Source organism: Saccopteryx bilineata, chromosome 5, assembly GCF_036850765.1.
Source record: "Saccopteryx bilineata isolate mSacBil1 chromosome 5, mSacBil1_pri_phased_curated, whole genome shotgun sequence".
Lineage (NCBI taxonomy): Eukaryota > Metazoa > Chordata > Mammalia > Chiroptera > Emballonuridae > Saccopteryx > Saccopteryx bilineata.
Genome location: NC_089494.1, coordinates 56,692,118 through 56,711,944, shown reverse-complemented (window position 1 = coordinate 56,711,944; position 19,827 = coordinate 56,692,118). Strand labels below are relative to the sequence as shown.

The following is a 19,827-nucleotide window of genomic DNA, read 5'->3' as shown; positions in this document are numbered from 1 at the left end:
TTTTAATTTGATGCACTTGTACCTATTAAAAGAGGAAATACTGAAGTATTCTTTTGGGTGTTAGGTGTTAGCACTACTCCTTGAAGTATACAGTCATTTTTTTTTTTTTTTTGTATTTTTCTGAAGCTGGAAACGGGGAGAGACAGTCAGACAGACTCTGGCATGCGCCCAACCGGGATCCACCTGGCACGCCCACCAGGGGTGACGCTCTGCCCACCAGGGGGCGATGCTCTGCCCCTCTGGGGCGTCGCTCTGCTGCGACCAGAGCCATTCCAGCGCCTGGGGCAGAGGCCAAGGAGCCATCCCCAGCACCCGGGCCATCTTTGCTCCAATGGAGCCTTATTTGTGGGAGAGGAAGAGAGAGACAGAGAGGAAGGGGGGGGTGGAGAAGCAAATGGGCGCTTCTCCTATGTGCCCTGGCCGGGAATTGAACCCGGGTCCCCCGCATGTCAGGCCGATGCTCTACCGCTGAGCCAACCGGCCAGGGCCACAGTCATTTTTAATATTTGTCTGGAACAACCTATTGATTTTTAGGCAAGAAAAAAAATGTGTTTTTTTTCTTTTACCTTGATTTCCTAAGTCCTAAATGTTCTGAAATCAGTGACAATATCAAGATGTGAGCCTTTTCTTGCTCAAACACTACTTCTCTCTCCCTGTACATGCTTTGCATACCCAGAGACTTATATTAGTAGAAACAGGCACCAGAATACAGGGTAAGACTCTGGGAAAGCTCATCTGAATGTGGCAGGAATACTTGAATGTCTATATATATATATATGAAAATATTTATTTCCTGTCTTAATACAAAATTTAGAGCATTTGATGATAAAAGGCACAAATAAACTCTCACATTTCATCCAAACAGCCAAATAAAGAATGGAGGGAACAGAGAAACATTGTCAGGACATGTGATCTCTCTGTCTAAATAATTTATTTATTTATTCATCTATTTATTTACTAATTTATTTTTAGGTGAGAGGAAGGGAGATAGTGAGGCAGACTCCCACATGTGCCCTGACCAGGATCCACCCAGCAAACTCATCTAGGGCCAATGTTTGAGTACCAAGCTATTTTTAGTGCCTGAGGCTGATATGCTCCAATGGTGCTATCCTCAGTGCCTGGGGCCACACATGAACCAATTAAGCCACTGGCTGTGGGAGGGAAAAGGGAGAAGAAGGTGAAGAAAAGCAGATGGTCACTTCTCCTGTGTGCACTGACCAGGAATCAAACCCAGAACATTCATATGCCATGTGGATGCTATATCCACTGAGCCATCAGCTAGGACCTATTTATCTATTTATTATCTGTTTATCAAAGTAATGTGCTAATAGTTAAAAATGCTGTTTCTTGTCCAAATCACACTGTTAGAAGATGAACTGATTACCTAAGTAGTGTGCCTGGAGACTCCCTGGGCAAATATACTTCTTCAAAATTCTAGCATGTCATCCCTGTTCCCACAAAGGGGAAAGTAGCCAAAGAAGGCCCCAAAGATATTAAGCCAGTGCTTCTCAAACTTTAATGTGCATGAGAATTACTTATGGAATTCTGTTGAAATGTAGATTCTGATCCAGTAGGTCAGGGTGAAGCCAAAGATGCTGCTTTACTAACAAGCTTTCAGGTGATTATGCTGCTGGTCTGCGGACTACACTTTGAGGAAGAAGTGTTCCAGTACAGAGGCCCAGCCCTGACCAAATTGGCTTTATAGTCCCTGATATGCTGCCCTCCTGTGGCTCCTGAAGTAACTGCCCTCTGTGCTAGCATTTTTATTCTTGAATGATATATCTGCAATCACTCTCTAGTTACTCCAGGTAAAGGCTTTTCAACCTTAATTCTTCCCATAACAGTTTCATGTTTTTCCATATCACTACATTACTTTATAATTTCAAACATATCCTAATATCTAATCTCCTCTCTGAACTAATTATTTTAATTAGCTTTCTTTTCCTTAAATAGATTTCTTTTCAAAGGAAACTTTATATCATTACCTCAAATGAGAAGATAAGTATTATTTTTTTCACCAATACAAGGTACCTGTAAAAATAATTGAAAGGAAAACAAAATAATTTTTTAAAAGCCCAGATAGATGTCCTCCAAAGCTCCAAGCCTAAATTTTTGTTAGAGGGACATGAATAAGTGTTAAAGCAGGGGTCGGGAACCTATGGCTCGCAAGCCAGATGTGGCTCTTGATGGCTGCATCTGGCTCGCAGACAAATCTTTAATTAAAAAAATAATAACGTTAAAAATATAAAACATTCTCATGTATTACAATCCATTCATTTCCTACCGCTCATGTTCATGGTTGCGGGTGGCTGGAGCCAATCACAACTGTACTCTGGGACAACACCAAATTTTTATCGGATAATGCGTAACATATTCTGGTCGTTGTATGGCTCTCACGAATTACATTTTAAAATATGTGGTGTTCATGGCTCTCTCAGCCAAAAAGATTCCCGACCCCTGTGTTAAAGACTCAGATCACTAAACCGGCTCAGTTTTGATAATATCAAGAGGATTGAAAATGAACTGAGTACAGATTAAGTTTTATGCAGTTCTTGCCTTCTAAATCATCTCTTGGGGAACTTGCTGTAGATAATGTGTTAAGGGTCTTGCTGTTCTGCATATTTGTGTCACTTGTATTCGAGGAGTGTGTTTATAGATCTAAGTTAATCATTGTCACAGCAGGATTGGTCTAAGGCAAAAGAATGTGCAAGTGGGGTTCTCCTACAGCCCCTTCTGCATAAGCAATGGTGTAGAGGCTTTGAGTGTTCTTCATTAAACAAACATGGTTGATTTCTCTGCCTCACTGTCAATTTTCTGAATGTTACTAGAATTTCTACCTGGAGTTATAAATAAGTTTATTCTCATTCACTCATCCTTCAAGAAGTAGTAATTGAACTCTAAGCACAAAGCTTTGAGGAGAGTCATAGATAAACTCTACTTCCCTCTTCTCTACAGATGATTAATCAGATCAATATTGAAAATCCAGCTCCCTTTACCAGTGAATGGTTGAAGGTGAGCCAATGAGATGCACAATACACCAGGGAGAAACTAGTTAATTGTAGGAAATAGGTTTGTTTGTTTGTTCTTAATAGACCTATAGGGAGAAAAGCTTTCCTCTCCTTTCATACGTAACTGAAGTGTGATTCCTACTGGTTACCTAGGTCACCATACCTCCCCTTCATCCGTAAGGGTAACAAGCCTCCAAGGAAAGCAGATCTTGTGGATGGTGGATCAGACAGAAAGAATCTAGGTCCTCGATGACATTGTTGATTGTTACAGAATCAATGGTGGGATTCAAATAATTTAACAACCGGTTCTCTGCCCTAATGACAGTTTTAAGTATAAAAAAACAATATACTGAAAGATAGTTTATTATTTCCTGCATTTAATAGTTAACTAAGAACAGTAAAATAGATACACAAAACTAGATTATGTTATAAGAAAGAATTTTAATATATCAGTGAAAAAATATTAAACAATATCTGACAAAAACCAATAGAACTGTTAAAGATATTTCCATATTGCTTTTTGATTAGCAATTGGAAATTGCTAATTGTTTTCACATATGGATGGAATGAACTTTACTATGGGTGCTTAGAATACACTGTTCCAGCCCTGGCTGGTGGGCTCAGTGGTTGAGCGTCAGCAGGGCGTGTGGATGTCCGGGGTTCAATTCCTGGTCAGGGCACACAGGAGAAGCACCCATCTGCTTCTCCACCCCTCTGCTCTCTCTCTCTCTCTCTCTCTCTCTCTCTTCCCCTCCTGCAGCCAAGGCCAAGGGCTGAGGATGGCTACATGGCCTTGCCTCAAGAGCTAAAAAAATAGCTCGGTTGTTGAGCAATGGAGTAGCTGCCCAGATGGACAGAGCATCCCCTGTGAGGGGGCTTGCCAGGTGAATCCTGGTCAGAGCACATGCAGGAGTCTGTCTCTGCCTCTCTACCTCTCACTTAATTAAAAAAAAATGCTGTTGGGCAGATGAACCTTACAAAGGAGTAAAGAATAAAAGAATATAAATTTGTGATTTCCACATTGGGGGCTGCCCAGTCACCCACCTTAGAGAGAACCCTGATTACAAGTGCCATTTTAATAACCTGTTTGCCAAATCAACAACAGATTAGGTATCGGTTCTGCCACACTGGTAAGAATCCGCTGAATCCCACCACTGGGATGAATGTATAAGAGTTCTGAGCTTTGAGACACCTGCATTTAGCTACTGATCTTCAGCTACTTACTGCTTCAAAATCAAAATCTAGGTACACTTGAACTTGCCATTTTATATTTCCCAAAGGACAGTGAATTAAAAGTAAACTCTTTAACCAAAAGAATGAAGTGTCGCAGGATATACAAGTAAAACTTGACAGTATAAGACTTAAAAATGGTATTGATAGCAGCTTCTTACAAATCAATAATATTTCAAAATAAAACAAGTTAAGAAGGGTGTTGGTCAAATAAGTTTGTAAATATGATATATATGTTTGCTTGCTTATAGTTTGCATTGGGACATGCTGTAAACAGGCAGGGTTGTTATAGCCTAAGGCTTAGTTTTAAGACTAAGCTTTCCTACACACTCTTGACTGTTGCATGATAGGAGGTGGTGTACTCTCATGAGGAATCTCATTTATGCCTCAGATAAGTGACTTTGTATCAGAGACTTCCTTGTTTTTATATTGGATTAAAGGTTTTTATTTCTACACTATAAAATGGGGCAGAGGAGCCCATGCTGGAGGAGAGCAGAGAAAGTCCACGTGAAAGAGAGGAGAAGCAGCCAAGATGGCCGAGTGCAGAGGGAGAAGCCAGTTTGTGCAGAGAGAAGGAGATGAGGAACAGAGGTGAATAAGGCTGGTGAGCTAGAAACCTTTGTGTTGGGCAGATAAAATATATTATGCTCACTTTGTTAAAGATGGCGCTGCCCACGTAGAGACCCGTCACCCAGGTGATGTGTGTTGGGGGCGGGCTGTGGGCAGGCAGAATCCTTGTAGCCTGGGGCTTGGTTTTGGGATTAAGCCTTTCCCACCCTTTTTGATGTGGGATAATACAATCCAATCATGCCTCAGAGGAGTGACTTTGTATTAGAGACTTCCCTATTTTGTATATTGGATTAAAGGTTTTGGTTTCTACACTATAAAATAGGGGCAGAATGAGAGCTTGCTCTCTCAGTTCCTGAGATTAGAGAGCAGAGCAGAGAAAGACCACGTGGAGGAGGCCAGGAGAAGCAGCCAAGATGGCGGAGTGTTGAGTGAGAAGCCAGTTTGGGCAGAGTTTTTGCAGGGAGAAGGAAGGAGATGGGAAACAGAGGTGAATAAAGTCTGGTGAGCTAGAAACCTTTGATTCTAGGAAACTCAGATAAGTCAGTAGCTTTGTGAGCACTGAATGAGTGGGTTTTGGAGCCCAGTGTGTGTTTTTTACTTGCCAGCCGGGTGCAACTAGAATTAAAAAAGATGGCCCATCAGTTTTTGGCTCCGTTGTTTCTTTACCGGCTGTCCAAATCCAATGTGAACCTGCATGTGAATGGCCACGATGGCGGCTCCTGGCTTTACACTTTGATTCTATGAAACTCGGATAAGTCAGTGGCTTTGGGAGCTGTTGGGAAGATAAAATGTATTATGCTCACTTTGTTGAGGATGGCAGTGCCCACGTGAGGCCGTCGCCCAGGTGATATTAATGTGTGTTGAGAATCCTTGTAGCCTGGGGCTTGGTTTTGGGATTAAGCCTTTCCCACCCTTTTTGATGTGGGGTGGTGCAATCCAATCATGCCTCAGAGAAGTGACTTTGTATTAGAGACTTCCCTATTTTGTATATTGGATTAGAGGTTGTGAAGCTACAATATAAAATGGGGGCGGAACGAGAGTTTGGGCTCTTGGTTCCTTGGTTCCTGAGATTATCATTAGAAGAGAGAGCAGAGGAGAGCAGAGAAAGGCCACGTGGAGGAGGCCAGGAGAAGCAGCCAAGATGGCGGAGTGCTGAGTGAGATGCCAGTTTGTGTAGAGTTTGTATCTGGGATAAGGAAGGAGATGGGGAACTGAGGAGAATAAGGCTGGTGAGCTAGAAACCTTTGATTCTAGGAAACTCGGATAAGTCAGTGGCTTTGTGAGCACTGAATGTGAGTGGCTTTTGGAGCCCAGTGTGTATTTTTACTTGCCCGCCGGGTGCAAGCTAGAATTAAAGACTATGGCCCACCAGTTTTTGGCTCCATTGTTTCTTTACCGACTGTCCGAATCCAATGCGAACCTGCATGGGCCGGGCTGCTCTGATGCTGGCCCTGGCCCTGCCTCCTGGCTTTACAGGAGCCCTGAATGGAAAGGGAAGTGTTTTCCCACCGTGTGTATTTCTTGCCCACAGGGTGCAAACTAGGATTAAAGCTAATTGTCCACCAGTTCTTGACTTCATTGTACAAAGGGGCATTGGTCCTACCCAAACCTCTTTATGAAAGAGGCTCTTTTCATAAAATGACTGGTGAGTCTGGTATTTTGACAATGCCCTCCTCAAACCCTTTTTATATATTTCAATCATACATACACCAGCTACCATTTGAGTAGCATGTTCTCATTTTGACTATATCATTGTAAAGCCAGTAGCCAGGGCCACCATCACAGCAGCCTGGCTGTAAAGCCAGTAGCCAGGGCCACCCCTATCAAAGCAGCCTGGCCCATGCAGGTTCGCATTGGATTCGGACAGTCGGTAAAGAAACAACGGAGCCAAAAACCAATGGGCCAACATCTTTAATCCTAGCTTGCACCCGGCGGGCAAGTAAAAAAACCACACTGGGTTCCAAAACCCACTCACATTCAGTGCTCACAAAGCTACTGACTTATCTGAGTTTCCTAGAATCAAAGCTTTCTAGCTCACCAGACTTATTCACCTCTGTTCCCCATCTCCTTCCTTCTCCCTGCACAAACTCTGCACTAACTAGCTTCTCACTCAACACTCTGCCATCTTGGCTGCTTCTCCTGGTCTACTCCACATGGCCTCTTTCTGCTCTCCTCTCTACTCTCTCCTCTAATGATAATCTCAGGAACCAAGAGAGCAAGCTCCTGTTCTGCCCCCATTTTATAGTGTAGAAATCCAAATCTTTAATCCAATATACAAAATAGGGAAGTCTCTAATACAAAGTCACTTATCTGGGCATGATTGGATTGTACCACTCCACATCAAAAAGGGTGGGAAAGGCTTAATCCCAAAATCAAGCCCCAGGCTACAAGGATCCTGCCTGCCCACAGCCCACCCCAACACATATTAATATCACCTGGGCAACAGCTTACATGTGGGCAGCGACATCTTTAACAAAGTGAGCATAATATATTTTATCTGCCCAACACCTATCTACTGTGTTAAAACCATTAAATAAGGTAATATAGGTAAAACAAGAAGTACATTGCCTGGCTCATACTAGGTGCTTAATAAGCAGATCATTACCCTACAATATTTTTTTAATTAAATGAGCAGGGGAGGCAAAGAGATAGACTCCCGCTCGCCCTGCAACCAGGATCCACCCAGCAAGCCCCCTATGTGGGAATGCTTTGCCCATCTAGGGCAAATAAAAATAGCTTTGTTGCAGTGCTTGAGGTGGAGGCTATGGAGCCATCATCAGCCCTGGGCCAACTCACTCAAGCCAATCAAGCCATGGCTTTGAAGGTTGGGGAGAGGAAGGGAAGGGGTGAAACAGATGGTTGTTTCTCCTGGGTGCCCTGACTGGGGCTTGAACCTGGGACATCTGTATTCCTGGCTGATGCTCTACCACTGTGCCAAACAGCCAGAGCTTACAATTTTTAACTTATATTGAAATGCACTGATATTTAACTTTTTAAATGTGTTACAGTTTCCCCAGCTAGATTAAAATCCTATGACTTGTACTTTTTTTTTTACAGAGACAGAGAGAGAGTCAGAGAGAGGGATAGATAGGGACAGACAGACAGGAACAGAGGGAGATGAGAAGCATCAATCATTAGTTTTTTGTTGCGACACCTCAGTTGTTCATTGATTGCTTTCTCATATGTGCCTTGACTGTGGGGCTACAGCAGACTGAGTAACCCCTTGCTCAAGCCAGCGACCTTGGGTCCAAGCTGGTGAACTTTGCTCAAACCAGATGAGCCCGTGCTCAAGCTGGCGACCTTGGGGTCTCGAACCTGGGTCCTCTGCATCCCAGTCCAATGCTCTAACAACTGCGCCACCGCCTGGTCAGGCTTGTACTTCTTTTGTATCTTTCTTGTCAGTTAGAATGCTATTGATTACATGTTCTGGAAACCAAAGCTAAGGTGGGTTAAACACAAAGAAAATCATTACCTCACACAGGAGGATGGCCAGGGTTGGTCTGAGAGGTGGTTGATTCTGTACAGTGGTGGGATTCAGCTGGTTCGCACCAGTTCAGCAGAACCAATGCCAAATTTTTTGTTGAGTTTGGTGAACTGGTTGTTAAAATGGCACTTGTAATTAGGGTTCTCCCTAGTTGGGTGCCTGGACAGCTGCCCAATGTGGAAATCACAAATTTACATTCCTTACTCTTTTTAAACATTCATCTGTGCAACAGCATATTCTAAGCACCTGTAATAATGTTCATTCCATCCACAGGTGAAAAAAATTGCAAGCGAGGATGCCAATCAAGAAGAAATATCGAAATATCTTAAATAACAGTCTTATTCTTTTTTGTCAGGCATTGTTTGATATTTTAAAACGTTCTTATAATTTAGTTTTATGTACCTCTTGTATTGTTCTTATTTAAATATTAAATACATGAAATAATAAACTACCTTTCAGTATATCTTTTTTTATACTTACAACAATCATTAGGGCAGAGAACTGGTTGTTATTTGAATCCCACCATTGATTTATCCCCTCAGTATTCTTCTGTTATAGGAGCAGAAGTCATTACCATCCTGTTTCACTGGTGAAATACCCAAAGACTGAGGCCAGTAGGAAAAGATGAGAAATCAACAACTATCTGCAGTCTCAGAATAGGGCTGATGCACTACCTCCCTGCTGCTAAATAAACGAATTTTCCACTTGTACAGTTTTCATTTATGAAATATGATCTCCTGCAAGCAGTGTGAAATGGACTTTGTTCCTTTTACCCTGCATGAACTTGTCGCCCACTTTCCTGAACCTTGTGAATTTGCTCACTCTTGAAAGTGAACTTTTAAGTCTTGGGAAATTTTTTTTTTTCAATTGACGGCTGCTGCCAACAGAATGTCTCTTGCTTCTGTTGAGTTACTCAGCACCTTAGAGAGAAAAATTGTTCTGTAGAGAATGTTGAGACAGGCCACACTACTGCTGCAGAAAAGAAAGATCAAGTCTTCCTTCAGGAAAAGTTGAAACACTAAATTTAAATATTGGAGATAAAAGCAACAGATGCTGGAACTCCTGTAAGGACAGCAAAGGAGAAGGGAACCACTCAAGTTCTCTTAGTAAGAACAAGGCAGGTACCATGAACAAAGGGTCCCTGATCACTGACCATACTGTTGTTGGGGGAGGAGGGGCAGGTATGTAGAGTCTACCCTCCTTTGTTCTGATTCTTGGCTTTGTCTTCCCTTTGCTTACGTTGAAAGTTTATAGGTAGAGGAGTTTGTGTAATGAGTGGATTTAATATAGAATTTGAACTTGGAAAATTGCAAAGAAACAGAAATTACTGTTTGCTGCCTGTCTGATTTGTCCACTTGAAATCAAAGCAGCTGGCCTATTTCCTGAAAAAATAGTCAGTTTTAAGTTGTCTGTATTGTCACTGTGAGGTCGGTTGGCAATGGGGGGAGGCCAGTCACCTGAGGAACCAGGCCTGGAAACTTTGGCTGGAACCACCCATACCCATGCTCGCCAAAAGAAACTTCCCAAGAGCCCTTTGAAAAAGAACAACTGTCAACCAGTGAAATTTTGCCACATCATATCAATCGACCACCCTACCGATGCTATAAATTACCCCCAAACAGGGGAGGCGGCACAACTTCTCTGGCCCGTTTTGCAGACTAGAGAACCTTGTCCGGGATGTACTCTACTAAATAAAGCTTTTGCTGTTCCGCACTTGGCGGCTATGCCATTCTTTCTTCCTTGGCAGGGAAAATACCTTACATTTGGTGCCGAAACCCGGGAGGAGCTTGAAGCCTGCTGGGGCCGCTCCTCTCCCCTTCCCTTCTGAGGAAGAACCAGGACCTCTGACCTCCCATCCACTTTGGCACGTGGTGCAGTAAGTTCCCTGCCTCCAGCCTCCCCTCAGTTCATTCCGCTGAAACTCCCTGTCCATAACCGCAGCTGCATCAGGGACCTCTTATCTGTTTCTAGTGTGTGTGTGTGCCCGTGGAGACATCCTGAACATACCCACTCTACCTAACCATCCGGTGACCAGAGCTTGAGTTATGGGATGCCAGTTCTCATCTCTGATCATTTCGAGGGCTGAGGGTGGCCATAGAGGCACGGGAATCTAAACCTGACTCAAAAACACTCTTGGAGTGCCTTATCCAGAATCTCTCTCTCCCTAAAGAAGAAGAAACTGATCTTCTTCTCTGATGTGGCTGGGCCATTAAACCCACTGGATAATCAAACCAAGTGGCCTCCTGAAGGGACTTCTGATTTTAACACCCTCACCAATTTAACTATTGCTGAAGAACTGGGAAATGGTGAAGATCCCTTACATTCAGGGCTTCTAGTATATGCACTCCCGTCCTAATCTCTGTGCCGCCTGGTCTATGCGCAGGCTGATTTTGGCCAGAGAAACCTCAGCTAAACACTCCACCCCTGATCTTTTCTCCTTCACTGACCCCCAACTCTCTCTCCTCCTGCCTGACCCCCAGGGACGCCCCTCTCTCAGGACCCCTCTCTGGTCCCTCTATGGAACTCTTCTACTCGGGTCTCTTCCCTCCAGGAAGCCCCCTCCCCTGCCAGCAGGAGCCCCACCCTTCTCCGCTGTGTTCTTAAGCCCCTCCCCCATCAGGCCACCTTCCACTGGCCGTTGGCCCTCATGCGGGTTTGCAGGGCTCCTGACCCCACAACCCAACCCTGATCTTCTTACAGGAAGGCCTGGCCCTGTGTTGCCTCTGGCTCCAGTGTTTCCAGCTGAATCTGGGTGCTGGGCTTCCCAGGAGCCCCCCTTCTCTTATTCTCAACCCCCAAACCCCTATCCAAGACCTGTGAACATGGCATTTAAAGTTGGGAGGAAAAGGCCGAGGCTGCTTGCCAGACCCGCATGCAGCAGAAGGTATGCTCCAAACCTAGACTCTTATGGCAGCCCTGAGGCCGGCAGAGCAACAGGGGCAAGGCATAGGAGGTGCCTGACCCAAGTCTGGACCTCAAAGAGAAACCCCTCCAGAGGCTTACTTTAAATGTGGCAGGGTGTCCTTGCCCGAAGCCACCCACTAAGCCCTGCCCTAACTGTAAGCAGCCTGGTCACTGGTGGAGCAATTGCTCCCTTTGGGAAACAGGCTCTTCCTCAGTGCCTCTATGTGGAGGACAAGCCACCCAAATGGGGGCCAAATCAGCCAGGTGGGCCCGCCACTCAAACTCCTAGGCCTCATGGACGACTGACGTGGCCCGGACTCGAAGACCCCCATCACCCTCGCCAAGCCCAGGGTAATACCACACGTAGCGGGTAAGTCCATCTCATTTCTTGTGGACACGGGGGCTACCTTCTCTGTTTTGCCATCACACGCTGGACCTCTAGTTCCCTCACAGGTCTTGGTTATGGAAGTGGACAGGACCCCTTCTTTTCTCCTTCGCATGCCACTCCTGACATGCAGTTTGGACGGAATCTCCTTTTTTGCATGCCTTCAGATTCTTTCTTTCCTCAATCTGATAAGCTTCTTTCGACACTGAATTCCCAATTTTTCTCTCTTAGCCAAAACACCTCCTCTTGCCACCTACTTCCCCCTTCTGTCTTTATACTGCCATCTTCTCAGGGAACACGTGGACCAGACCCTTCTTCCCATAGGGGGTCCAGATGAAGCACACCCAGTGGTCCCCCTCCAGCCAGGAGACAGGGTTCTTCTGAAAAACTCCAGCCCGGCTCCCTACAGCCCAGGTAGATGGGACCCCATACGGTAATACTGACTATTCCTACTGCAGCCAAGCTCCTAGGGCAAACACCTTGGTACCATATCTCTCACCTCAAGCTTGCCCCCATGCAGGACCGCTGGCAGTCGGAACCACTGGGCCCTACCCGTCTCTGGCTCACCAAAAGTTTGGGCCCTGCAGATCCTCCTGTTGCTCCTAACCCTCCCACTGGGAACCTGCCACCAGAATGAGTTAAAGCAGGGAGCAATGCTATTCAATGAGACTGCCTAATGGAAGAAAACATCAATGTTTTCAACCATCTGCAAGAGAAACTGCACAAGAATCTCTCCTCCTACAACCCGCTTAACTCCTGGTGGCAGCCACCCATCCTGATCAGGGCTGCCCCATCCTAGGTCCTCTTCTAATTATCAGCATATTACTCATATTTGCTCCTCTTTTTAAAATTCTTACAGGGCTGCATCTGCGAGGTTTCTCGAGTCATGGTCAAACAGACTCTCCTACACCCATATACGCGACTCCCCTCAGAGCCACCACCTTCTGACTTCCCTTCCCCACGATGCCCCTAGCCAGCAGGAAGTAGCCAGATGAATAGCAGAGCCCTAACTAACATAAAAGGTCGGAATGTGAGGTCGGTTGGCAATGGGGGAAGGTCATGTGAGGAACTTTGGCTGGAACTGCCCACACCCATGCGCACCAAAAGAAACTTCCCAAGAGCCCTTTGAAAAAGAACGACTGTCTGTCAGTCAATGAAATTTTGCCACGTCATATCAACCCTACCACCCTACTGATGCTATAAATTACCCCCAAACAGAGGAGGCAGTGTGACTTCTCTGGCTCGTTTTGCAGACCAGAGAACCTCATCTGGGAAGTGCTCTACTAAATAAAGCTTTTGAAGTTCCACACTTGGTGGCTAAGTCCTTCTTTCTTCCTCAGCGGGGAAAATACCTTACAGTCACAGTGGATCTTGTCAGAGCTGTCTATGTACCTGGGACTTGAACTCTGCCTTTCTTCTTGAAAACAAGGAAAAGTCTTCCATTTGTCATGTTTCCATCAAGTCAGAAACTCTTAAAATCACTGCAGACTGTTTTAGAAAAAACAGAATGAAGCAATAAACTTCTTCATTGTGTTGACTTGAAAGTATAGTCATAACAACTTCCCATCACAAATTTACTTTTATTTATTTTTTTCATTCATTTACTTCTCCCTTCCTTCTCCTTATATGCTTTGAAGGAGTATATAAAAATGAAAAATAAAGGAGGAAATCAATGGCTGAATAAAATCAGAGATCAGTACACCAAACATGCATTTAAACATTTGCTAGAGGAACACCATCTATTTGATCCAGAGGTTTACAACAGCTAAGCCGGGGGTGGGGGTGGGGTGACTTGTAGTTTTTAAATTGATAATACAAACTGTAGTGTTCATAAGATTATAGCAAACTCCTTGCATAGAAATATTATGGTGATTTTTGACCTGAGAAAAAAAAAATCTCTCCTAAAGTATAACAATGTGGTAAACAATTGTTTCAACCGACTTCTACATTTAATGCAATAATGGGTTTCATAGAATTGTTTTTTATAAGATCCCTTAATTCAAACTAATGCTCTCATGGCCAAATTCATCTCTGTAAAGGTAATTCTGTAAGGAGCTCAACAATGTGGTTGTAGAATATGGCTGTAAGATTTGATGGTAAAATGTAGAGTCTCAGAGAAAATAATATATTATACGGCCATCTGAGAGTTTTACTGCAAAAAAAATTTATTTTTTTTTTTACAACCAAGTTTTTTCACTGTTTTGGACAGCAGAGTTCAAGGTTATACTCTGTGGAGAGAGGCTCAAGTATAGATAATCTATGACAACAACGAAGGGCACATCTATCAGAATCAGTTGAGCTGGTGGTAGAATTGACATTTTTCTCATGAAAACTCAGGAGGTTAATCCAGAGAAATGGTTAGATAGGAAGCACCTAAGGTGGAGGTGCCTGTGTTTCAGAATAAACAGAACACAAACAAAACAGGATCCTTTCTCTTCAATGCTAGAAATTAGAAGTTTATTTTGGGAATTTTTATGCATTAGTGCGCCTTAATTGTTGGAATTTAAAAATAATAAATGGCTATTTCAACAATTTAGTGTGGACAAGTCCTGCCAGGGGTGAGGACGACGGAGACACAAAGACCCGACTCCGGGGACCAGGTTCAGTGACGCAGATCCACTTTATTCAGGAAGTAAACTAGCTTATATACGTGGGTTCAGCCTATAGGGTGTTACAGCGTGTCCTTCATAGCCAATGGCTGAAAAGATCAGGGAGCTGCGTGGTTGGCGCTAAGTCACTTCCTTATAGCGGGTGAGCTCCCTTCCTGGGTGTGCCCAGGGGCCTTCTGGGAGCTGGAGTATTCTCACAGCATTGCATCAGCCACAGCTGCTAGGAATGTGCTCTGCATTCCACCCACAATTTAGAAAATACAGAGACAAATAAAGAAAAAAGTTGCCTGACCTGTGGTGGCACAGTGGATAAAGCGTCAACCTGGAACGCTGAAGTTGCCTATTTAAAACCCTGGACTTGCCTGGTCAAGCCACATATGGGAGTTGATGCTTCCTTCTCCTCCACTTTCTCTAGAAATTAATTAATAAAATCTAAAAACAAAAAAGTTAAAGTCACCTTTCATCCAACCACTAGAGACCATCCGCATTGACTTCTATTTTCTATAATTTTAAAAGTCAAAATTGGGATTTTATTATATAGCACTTTTTAAATTTTTCTTTTCCTTTTTTTATTTTTAATTAAACTTATTGGGGGTGACACTAGTTAACATAATTATAAAGGTTTCACGTGCCCAATTTTACAACACGTCTCCGTGTACTACATTGTGTGCTCACACCCGAAGGCAAGTCTTCATGCATCACCATTGACCATTAAATATTTACAATGTCATTATTGCGTTTTATTATTGCTTGATTTTTTTAAGTGAGAGGAGGGAAGATAGAGAGACAGACCCCCACATGTACCCTGACCAGGATCCACCCAGCAACCCCTGGGGCCAATGCTCAATTAACCAAGGTATCCTCAGAGCCTGGGGCCCATGTTCAGACCAGTCATGCCACTAGCTGCAAGAGGGGAAGAGAGAAAGAAGGGGAAAAGGAAAGGGAAGAGGAGCAAATGGTAACTATTCCTGTGTGCCCTGACCAGGGATTGAACCCAGGACATCTGTATGCCAGGTTGATGCTCTATCTACTAAGCCAATTGGCCAGAGCCTTGCTTCAGATTTCATTGCATGGGCAAAGCATAACTTAGTCATTTCACTATTTGGGGCATTTTGTTTGCTTGTTTGTTTTTGCAGATACTGTGAGGGGACTCACCCCTCACTTGGCTCCTATAAAGAGACAGTCTTTGCAGTCAGGTGGCTTGGGTTCAAATCTCAATACAACTACTGTGTGACCCTGATAAAGTTCCTTAACCTCTTTGATTCTCAACTTTTTCATCTGTAAAGTGGAAATGATATCAGAACCTGACTCCTAGAGTTTTTATTAAACTGTAAAAAAGCTATCACATAGGAAGGCTCACCAAATGATAGCTATTATTATGATTACCTGCTAGAGGAGCCTATCCAGAGGTGTGACATCAGAAGTCCAAGTTCAGGTCGTGGCTGTCAAATCCAAGTACTGCAGCCTGCTTCCAAGATAATTAGAGGTTTCAGGAGGAAGGGAAGAAGGTGGCCATTATAATAAACATTTCAGTATTTAATATAAAGGTAAAGGGGAAGGCAATTAAATATATTGGGGTTCTATTTTGTTTGCCAGGGGTGCCATAATAAAGTACCACAAACTGGGTACTTGTATTGTCTCACAGATATAAATTTTTTTTTTTGCCTCACAGTTCTGGAGGCTAGAAGTCCAAAATCAAGGTGTCCGCAGGGTTAGTTTCTTCTTAGGGCTGTAAGGAAAGAACTGTTCCAGGCCTTTCTCCTTGGCTTGTACACGGCCAGCTTCTCCCTGTGTCTTCTCACATCATCTTTCCTCTGTGTGTGTCTCTGTGCCCAAATTTTTCTTTTTATAAGGACACAGTCATATTGGATGAGAACTCACTTTAATGACCTCGTTTTTCATTTTAACTTGATTATCTCTCTAAAGACGATCTACTAATAAGGTCACATCCTGAGGTACTGGGGGTTAGGACTTTAACACAGGAATTTTGGGAGGGTTACAAACTCTTAACAGGTTCCAAAATGAGCTTCCTTTTACTTTCTTCTTTGGAAAAAATCACTCTTTATCAAGAGAGACAAAAAACCACGCCCATCTATCTTTTTAAATAGCCCACAGTAGCATCAAAGGCATGTGCACAATGTAAACTGTCTAAGAGAGGCGTGGCAACTGGCAGAGGAGTAGACGGGGGAGAGAAGACCTAGATTAGGTAATAGAGAGGCCTGAAGGGCCATTCTGTTGAATTCTATCATTCAAATAGTCTGTCTCTTCACCAAGAAATTCTTCATAAGTCCTGAGGTGTTCGTTATATTTTGAGTTAGCTACATGAACATTTTACAAGATGTACAAAATGCCAGGAGTGTTTCAAGTCCAAAGGGGCCTCACTTCTTCGATAAAAATCAGAGAACAAAATTGAACTTCTAATGTGACCAAACAATGGCTTAAAAAAGGAGAAAATCGTGGGGAAAATGTTTTCTTTACTATAATTCAAAACTAAAACAATAACTATATGTAACTATAAATTTAATTGGCTGAAAGCAATAAGCATTCTTTAAATAAATTGTATCTAGGACTCAAATAATTCAAGAATATAAGGACTGGGTTTTCAGGGCAATGGGAATCTAATGGATCAGCAGTAACTGAGACCAAAAGTCCTTGGGAAGGACGGTGGAGAGCCAGCTTTACTGAGCCTATTCTATCTGTGATCATCCTTCTTATTATCAGGTAATACAATTATGATTCAAGATAAATCATCTATGGATTTACAGAGCTGCAGGACTTGAAGAGGCTTTAAAGGTGACAGTGGCAAGCAAAGAACTACTGACAAAATTATTACTTAGTGTCTCATGACTTTGAAAATTGTTCTAAATATTGAAACTGATACAAGGTGGAGACTCAAGCTGTAGTGTTCTTGCTTTAATTTCCAACCTCAAGGCTCAGGACTAACACTGTGGCATCCCGGAGCACGACAGATTCAAAGGCTCCTCCGTCAGATTAGATTTTTGACTTCCCTTGAAGCACCTGTTCACAGCATGGTGTCTAGGATCTCCCTGCTTTGTGCAGGTGTACAGCCTGAAGCATTACTCAGGAAACTGTTTTACCTCCAACGCTGGCCAGCCTGCCTCCGGAAGTGGGGCTGAGAACTGAAGAGTCTTTAGAAAGGAGAGGAAACCGAAAGTGGGACAGCACTTAAAAGCACATTTGTCCCAATGACCTTGGGTATGTTTCCAGATGTGGAAATTTCCAGTCTGAGGGGTTTTAATGTTTTCTATACTTTCTAGTTGAAATATGGTTTCCTCCTTTTTAAAACATCAAAGGATGGTGTCACAGGTAATGTAGGAGCAAGGCCCGGTAGGATTTTGGTAATACATATTTCACCCAGAGTTAGATAGATTTAGATTTGGACATCAGCATCATAATGCTTTCTGAGAAATGTTTGCTTTTGTACTTTGCTTCCAAACTGCCATCAGTTCTGACGACGTGTGTAAACGCTGGTTGTTGGGGAGACTTGTTGCCTCCAAGATAATCTTCTTGGTTTAGTAATAAACTGAATGTAGACATCATTCCCTTGGCTTTTGAAATGATGATATTTATAATTAATTCATGACTTATTTCAGCTGCACTTCATTTAGTCAATGGATAATTTACATCTCCTCACCAGAAGATTCAAATGCAAAGGGATCTACCTAAATTTTAGTTTTACAGTTGTAGTAGTAACACACAAAGAAAGGTATATATAAATAAAGAGGCATAAGGAACTTCATGTCATAAATATTTTATTCTCAGGTTTCTATTTCTCTCTCCATCACAAAGACCTGTGAGATATGGCTGAACTATGTATCTGTAACAAACCTTTTTAACAGATATTTGACATGAGTAATGAAAATGGCTTAGCAACTTCAATTATACTGGGGGTTTTAGGGGGGGGGGTTGGTAAGGTAACAAGGACTTTGATTCCTGAAAAAAATTGGTCCACTGAATTCTTAATATATTTAAGAATAAGAATGAGCTAGTCATTGCCTTCTGCTTAAAAATCAATATTAGGATGTTTCCCCCCCCAGTAATTTATACCATGCTATATATAATATTCACTAATATTAACAAGGAACTGACCTACTTATTTTTAACCAAGAGATAAAAGGAAACTGACTTACCAATTACTGAGTACTGCTCTTGCTATAAACTTGTCTCATTTTATAAATATATTGAGGTAATTTAAACTCTAAACCTAGGGGGAAAGAAAGTGGCAGAATTAGAATCCCCTGGCTTTCTTATCAGGACTAACAGGAAAGTATGCCTAACAACATCTCTGTTTCCTTGGCATTATAGCTCCAGAGGAAATATTTGGAAATATTTTAAATTAAAACCCAACAAAAAATAAATTGCATAATGAATGACAGAGAAAATCAAATGCCAATTTTATCAGAAGGAATCCATTAGGAAGACCCATTAAAACTAGAAATTCATGGCAACTTATGCTTCTGAGAGACAGAAAGTGGGTCCATTGCTACTCACAAAATGTTTCACAGCAATATAAGATAAGTTAAATAAGTTCAAATAATTTAATTAGACATCTTAATTCTTTGGATGGTCAGGGACAAGCCACACATCAGCCCCGTCCCACTGAGGTGGAAACCTGGGCGGGGTACTGGCAGCTCCCTACGAGCAGAGGGTACATACGCTTTGCCTTTGAAGTCCCCGGGGAAAGAGATATATGCTAATGTAAGAATACAGAAGTCGCTGAAAATATGCAATAATGAAAACAAAAGTAATCTATGACCCACTCCCTTAGAGACAATTCATTGTTGACAGTACAGTGAACAGTCTCCTAAACTTTCAGGGGCTGTGTATATCTATAATTTATCTTTCTTTTTTTTTTTTTTTTTTTTTTTTTAGTTTACTAACTTGTTTTGTTATTGGCTATCTACATCATTTCTATTTTTTAATATTGTGTGACACATGAATAAGTTAATACATATATTTTTTTCTTTCTTTTTAATTATTTCCTTAAGGTAAATTCTCAGGTGTTCCTTTTCATTAGCGTTACGGGCCCTTTACCTATTACAATTGGTGAAAATATTTTCCTTTATTTTATTGTTTTATTATCTTTTTAATATAATGAAATGTTCACTCTGCATTTAATTCAAACTATCTAAAATATATAGAGAGAGAGCATTTAGCAATTTTTTAATTTATATGTCCTCATACAGGCAAAGTATTTTTCTTTTAGGATTCAGGAATATGTTGGAGACTATGTAAGAAATTTTTTCCCCATATACATTACTTACTTTATCAGATTTTTAAGGGTGACACTGATTAATAAAATGACATAGGTTTCAGGTAGAATTATACAGCTCTACGACACATCATCTGCACACTGCACTGTGCGTTCACCACCTCAGGCCAAGTCTCTTTTCATCTCCACTAATCCCTTCTCCCTCCCTCGACTCCTTTCCCTTTTCTAATTACCGTTCTGTTTGTTGTCTGTGTCTATGAGTATTTTTCACCCAGTCCCTCAACCTCCATTCCCTCTGATAGCTGTTAGTCTGTTTTTCATATCTATGAATCTGTTTGTACTTTATTTTGTTCCTTAGGTTCCACATATAAGTGACATCGTATGGTACTTGTCTTTCTCTGCCT

At 42.4% G+C, this 19,827-nt stretch overlaps 1 non-coding gene across 1 annotated transcript; it reads right to left on the bottom strand.

Moving 5' to 3' along the window:
* Positions 1–412: 412 nt before the first annotated feature.
* TRNAV-GAC (transfer RNA valine (anticodon GAC)) lies at positions 413–488 on the bottom strand. The gene has a single exon. It is a non-coding gene; the product is annotated as a tRNA-Val (tRNA).
* Between the last annotated feature and the right edge of the window lie 19,339 nt (positions 489–19,827).